The sequence below is a fragment of the Pyxicephalus adspersus genome, chromosome 1, assembly GCF_032062135.1.
Source record: "Pyxicephalus adspersus chromosome 1, UCB_Pads_2.0, whole genome shotgun sequence".
NCBI lineage: Eukaryota > Metazoa > Chordata > Amphibia > Anura > Pyxicephalidae > Pyxicephalus > Pyxicephalus adspersus.
The window spans coordinates 142484299-142491252 of record NC_092858.1 but is presented as its reverse complement, the minus strand read 5'-3'; positions in this window follow the sequence as shown (position 1 = coordinate 142491252).

The following is a 6954-nucleotide window of genomic DNA, read 5'->3' as shown; positions in this document are numbered from 1 at the left end:
GCATCACCAGGGGGCGCCGTGGGCTCAAGGGGACCAAGTAAACCCTTTACAGTTCCACCCCGAGTGTGGCTTGGGGTTACCGATTTTGGTACTGAAAATTAACCCCAAGCCATACTCGGGAATACCTCCAGGGAGGTTAAAGATCTTAATGTGTCATAGAGGGGTAACGGGGGTAAACGTTATATACACTCACTGGTATAAGGGAAGCCTTGCTAGTACAAATTTGGAGGACTTTTACCTTCAGAACTGCCGTCCTCATTTGTGGCAAAAAATACTGGAAACATTTCCCAGGGATTTTGGTTCATAGTGACTTAATAGAATCACGCAGCTGCTGCAGATTTGTTCACTGCACATCCATAATGCAAATCTCCTGTTCCACCACCTCCCAAAGTGCTCTATTGGATTGAGATCTGATGACTGTGGTGGCCATATGAGTACAGTGAACTCATTATATGTTCAAAAAAACAGTTTGGGATGATTTGAGCTTTGTAACATTGCATATTATCCTGCTGGAGTTAGCCATAGGAAGCTGTGCACACTGTACTCATGAAGGAGTTGACAAGGTCAGCAACAATACTAAGGTAGAGACTGACATTTAAATAATGCCCAATTGGTGCAAAGTGTGCCAAGTAAATATTTCTCAGACCATTACACCACAACCACCAGCCTGACCTGTTGATAAAAGCAGGATGGACCCATGATTTCACTTTGTTGATGTCAAATTCTGACCATACCATCTGACTGTTGCAACATAAATTGGGAATCATCAGACCAGGCAATGATTTGCCAATTTTTTTCTTGTGCAATTTTATAGGGCATGTGGGAAAAGTGTGCCTCATGGGTCTATTCTTAGCTAACAGGAGGGGACTCCTTTTGTGGTCTCCTGCTGCTGTAGCCCACCTGTGTGTTTAGAGTTGTTGTGCATACCTCGGTTGTGAAAAGTAGATAAGTTAATGTTGCCATTCTATCGACTTAAACCAGTCTGATCCTTTTCCTCAACCTCTGACATCAATAAGGCATTTTTATCCAGAGAACTGCCACTCATTCAATATTTTCTCATTTTTTGGACTATTTTCTGTACACCCTAGAGACAACTGTGCATGAAAATCCCAGCAGATCAGCAGTTTCTGAAATACTCAGACTAGCCTACTTGGCAGCAGCAACCATGTCACATTCAAAGTGTCTTAAATCAACTTCTCCATTCTGATGCTTGGTTTGAGGCAGGTATACTTGATAGCATCTACTGTATATGCCTAAATGGCATGTGATTGGCTGACTAAATACTTGCAGTAACAAGCAGTTGAACAGGTGTGCCTAAAAAAAGTGGCTGGTGAGTGCATATATAACCTTCTAGATAAATGTGAACTTTTATTAGGCATGTAACACGTGTATGTATTGTTTTTATTTATAAGCAAAGCTTTCAATATAATAAAACATGTATTTCATTTATACCACATCAAATATGTCATTTTAAAACAGGAATTTTACCGAGTTACATATAGGGGAGGGTATCTGAAGCTCAGTGCAATGTGTTTGCACCTACTGACTGCTACAACATCACAGAGGGGAATAAAGACTTCTATAGAAACATAGAATTATAAAAATCTTATTTGACTGGTGTGGCTCTGGTAAAGAATAGATGTTTAGGTGGCAGAAAGTTTATTTATGTGTTTTCAAGGACCAGCTTGTGCTGACCAAAAAAAACACAGCCAAAAATGTATACTTTTTTATAATATTGTAATTTCATACATTAACATGCATTGCATTAAAGTAGAATTTTTTTTGCTGTAATAGTGATGTCAATACAACGATCACACTTTTCTATTGGGGTTACTGAACAAGGTGTCATCCATTATTGTGCTATGCTTACACATGTGTTAAAGCATGTTAAAATGCAACATTTTGGTAAGTCCTTCAGGACAATTTCCTTGCTAGATCAGCATAGTAGTTTATTGTTAGCATTCTTGACATGTAGTGCAGAGGTCCTGGTGTGAGATGAAAAGCATAGAAACCATACATTTTGACAGCAATTTTAATAACCTTAAAACATGGAAGCGTAGTTGATCCACAGAAAAAAAGTCATCCAAAAAAAATAGAGTGGCCGGGATCACTTTAACACTTTCACATTCCTCTCTGACCCTTAATGGCAAATAATAGGCACTCACTGACCTCTGTAGCTACAGGTACTATGGAGCAATTTGAAGTTCCCACAGGTTCACATTAAGGCAAAACCAATGTGACCTTTACAGTTCTAAATTGTTGCTACTGTACTGTACAAAGATTTAAAGATTATCCTTGAGGGGCAGGAAAGTTTGGTCACAATTAGAATGATTCTTTACCTGTGTTTTCTGCTAAACCTTTTTGGGAAATTCCTGTGGAACGTCTAGCAGCCAAAATCTTTTTTTTCCCCTCTGTTCCAAGAATTCTCATGGAAAAACGGTAACATCATAGACAGCAATTTAAATAAAGGTGGGTAAATAATATTTAACTAATTTTACGTTCATTTGCAACATAAGTGTTTTATTAGACCAGCAAAGTAACATCATACATGCAGAAAATAAAGTTCCCTGTGTTACCCCCAACAGGGCTTGAATAACTAATAAGTACAAAAATGGCAGGTGTTCTGCACCCACCAGAGAATCAAAGCACTGTAGATTGGGGTTAAGTTAAAGCTGATCTATCACATTTTTACTTTATATAAAAGGGTGGCAAACCCTTTATAGAATGAAAAAGTGTTTTTTTTTTTTTTTTAATTAATTAAAAAAAAAAAAAATAGGGCTGAATGGGAAGCCCACAGCCTCCGATGATAAATATATTGCATATCCTAGGAGCATAGTTCTGCTTTAAGCTGTAACTGCACAGATTGAAAAGTTAGAAGGCAGATATCTCCTTCAAAGGAGTGAATATACCTGAATATGGGACTATATACTAGGAATAGAAATACATGATGATAATCTAAAAAAACACCATCACCACCACAAAAAAAAAAAAAAAAGAAAAAACAACACATCACAACACAAAGCGAGACCACCCACTTCAGATTACATGAAATAAGCTTTATAGAACTTTTTTAAAACATGAAATAAGCTTTATAGAACAGTTTAAAACAAAGTACATAACAAATAAACACAAGCTTGTAGAAACATTTGAACACAAGTCACCATTACACTTAAAAAATACAAGTTGTGCAAACATTGAAAAGTAATTAAAAACATAGCAAGATTGCTAACAGGAATGGACAGTAACGAGTACACATTTGGTCACAATAAAGTATCTACTAAAAAATAAACCCATAATCCTTTCAATAAATTTTTCCATTTTGGTAGCATCTGTTCAATACAAAACATCTATAAGTAAAAATAATCTCTACATGCAAACAACCAATTCCATTCTTGCCTCCTGGCTTGATGTGAGAACAAGGAAACTCGTCAGGTGAGTGCAATATGAGAGAAATAAGACACGGAATATCTAATTGTCATGCATTCCTCTTCTCTCACGCTAAACGGCTAAGTCAATGTTGTAGATCACATAGAATATCACAACCCCCATATTTAAAAACCACCTCTAGACCGAATACAAAAAAAGTATACAGCTGCCCTATTAATTACATTTTGTTTTTGTTTTTTTGCTAGGAAAAGTTTTGGATGTGCAACTACAAAAAATACTTTTACCATATAAATGTATATGTATGATGTGATCCAGCAACAAATCCTTCCACATTTCCATATATTAGTATATATATAGCTGTAAGTATAACAGACATTTGCAGCATATGAAAGTTAAAAAATGATGCTGAATAAAAATAATGTAAATACAGTGATCTTGATAAGGGCTATGATGTGTGTGTGCTGAAAATGTATCCACATAGTGATATCAGTAATGTAGATAATGATTAAGAGCCTATTTAAATCTATGCAGTGTGTTAAAAGCATGGGTGTTACCACACATTTATTTGCATTGCCCTAATATATTGATGTGCATTGTAGTCCCTGCCCTTTTTCATTTAGTATAGTCCGCCCCCACAAAACAGACACAACTGACCCTCATTTTTCCCATTGCACAAGTGCAGTGTTCAGGAGTCACAGGTGCATGGATGAGAATCAGCTCATTAGAAACAAATGGGAGCACCCCCAAAACTCATGTACAGGATGTGCATCCAACATACTTTAATTCAGATTACAACCAATACATTGATGTGAATGCAGCCTTAAATGTAAATACTAATTTAAACCAAAGAACAAAATTGAAAAGTATGGCAGTTTTGGATGTATATCAGTCCTTAGACATAGTGTAGGAATTTAGTTTTTTTTGGACTTGATTTTTCATTTTAGTGCTGTTCTTCAATAGGACAGTATCTCACATCAAGGGGTGTTTTATAGCCTACAGGGGTAAACTGTGCTGGGCTGAAAACATTGTTCAGCATTTCAGTGAAACACGGGGAGCTAGCATATGAATTTTGAAGCCCAATGAATTTCTGTCAAGATAAATGTGCCAAAACAGATTTGGACCACATATTCAACTGACCATAAGGGAACAAATAGGAGATGTTTATTGTAGGATTTACAAACACCATAGGCTGGCCCACTAACCCCTATGAATGCCTACACATAAAGGACACTATTTACAAAACGGAATCAAACAGTCCCTGGTGGGAATAAATTACTGCCATTGAAACACATGGACCTGAAACATTCCCACAAGAAAATGTTTGAGGCAATGACTGATTTTGTTTTATAATTACAGCCCAAAGTTTTTAAAATTGCATGTTACCAATAATAATTTAGAAGAAAGTGTACTTAACAACACTGTAACATCATCAAATAGGTAGGTTTGTGGGACAGCAGCATTGTAATGCTTATAACAGAAGAACCATACAAATGTATACAATATATACACGAGTGTTGCCCAGTCTTTGGTGGGTTGTGTGTCACCATTATGACCTGTCCAGTATCAGTGCACACCTATCCCCCCCGTTCCAGTTGTGAACTCACAGATGCTGAGAACGCTACACAATGGTCTTGAAAAAATGAGATGATAAAAATTTATAACCAAAAATCTAAATCTTATTTGTATCTCCTGTCTGTATATATTTTCCTTTATATACCAGTTTCCTCAATTTCTTAATAAAATTATAATATGGTTGACTTAATAAACCTTAGTATATATGCCAAAAGAATTAGGTGCAGCAGGACAAGGACTGGTGTGAATGGTTAAATGTCAGTAAACAGCAGGTTAATAAAGCATAAAAATAAAATTAAAAAAATAATAGTGACTTCAAACTTAGCCATTAAGGATGCATAATTTTGAAATTTCTTTAAATAAAAAACATTCTAGAGCAAAATTTGAAGTGAAATTTCCTAACTTGCATTCACCCCTTATGAATATCTGACAGAACTTGAATATATTAACAAGTGCTGATCAGTGCTGAAAGTATTTAAAAAGAACTAAAATAAAGCGATTGTTTTAAATGAATATAGTTTACTGATTTTCTCATATAAATTTTTACCAAAAGCTGCAAAATCTATTAACCCAGTTTCACAGAAAACATTCAAATGATTTTAAGTAAACACTACATAGGACTAATATACAAACACAAATAATTCTTAATGTCATAAGGCAGTTGTAGAATTCAGTATCACAAAATGAATGTTCTGTACAATATTGCATGGTTTTTACAAAATGGAATGCAAGAAGAAAACAAAAAATAAAACCCTTTTCATTACTCCTATTTTTTATTTTATTACGTTTTTATTATTTTTTCATTAGGAGTCTTATAAATGTTTTCACAAAAAGTTCACACAACAACCTGGGTGAAAGTTGTATAACTCTTCTTTGAAAACATTTAAAAATAACCCCTAAATTTTAGACGTAAACATATTTCCCTTATAAGGCTTAAAAATGATTTAATATTTCATAAGAAATAGGTGAAAATGTACTTTCTAAAAAAAATACAAATGACAAAAAATGTGTTCCGTACCTTGTTTAATTTAGAATAACCTATAGAAGTTAGCTATGTTCTAATTTATTATTCAAAATAAATCCCTATAAGGTGCTGTTAGGCTTTGGCCACTCTTTGTACCACCCATATAATTCTAAGGATTTGAAATAGATATTCTTTTGACCTTCTCATATTCTTATTCTCAACAGTATGATTTCATTGCAGATAGAAAGACACACAGAAAAATCCTGAAAATATTCTATGGTTTGTAAAGACTGGTTTTCGTAAACATAAAGCTGGCCGCATTTCTCTCTTTTCACTGTAACATTCTCCTTGTTTTATTATATAGTATAGATTTGGTCTTTATTTTACATCTTAAGATGTTGGTAGATCTATGGTTGTCATACATATTAAACAAATATTAAAAATGTAATATGCACATATGTATGTTCAGAAAAATACATACAATTAAAATAATGTGCATGGCACAGAAGATAATGATTTTTTTAGTATACACAAGCTTTATAAAAGCTCCAGATACATTTTACAATTTAGAGGAAGGATCACTTTTAAGAAACTAGACAATATTTATAAAGCTTTATGAACACATAAATGCAAAGATAGGACTATCTATTCAAGTCACTTGACAACCTATTTTAATAAGAATCATCAATGTGTTGGCTTTGTGTACACTATTAAACCTAATGTGTAAATTTCAATCCCAATTTATGAAGCTAGAAGAACTAGTGCATGGGCATTTTACTTGACATATTTTGCATGAGGAAATGGCATACTATATTCTGACCTAGAAAAAATTGTAAGGTAATATATAAAATATTAGACAAACCATGTTTTGGTACTGTAAATACCTAGACTATGCAGGAATTAAACAAAAGCCTTTATTCTAAATGTCAAACTGCCAGTTTCCTCAGATAGACACCTGCTTTAGATCTGTTCTAGAAGCCCCAAAACATGGCATTTGTTATGTAAATCTAATGTGTAAAAGATGTCACCCC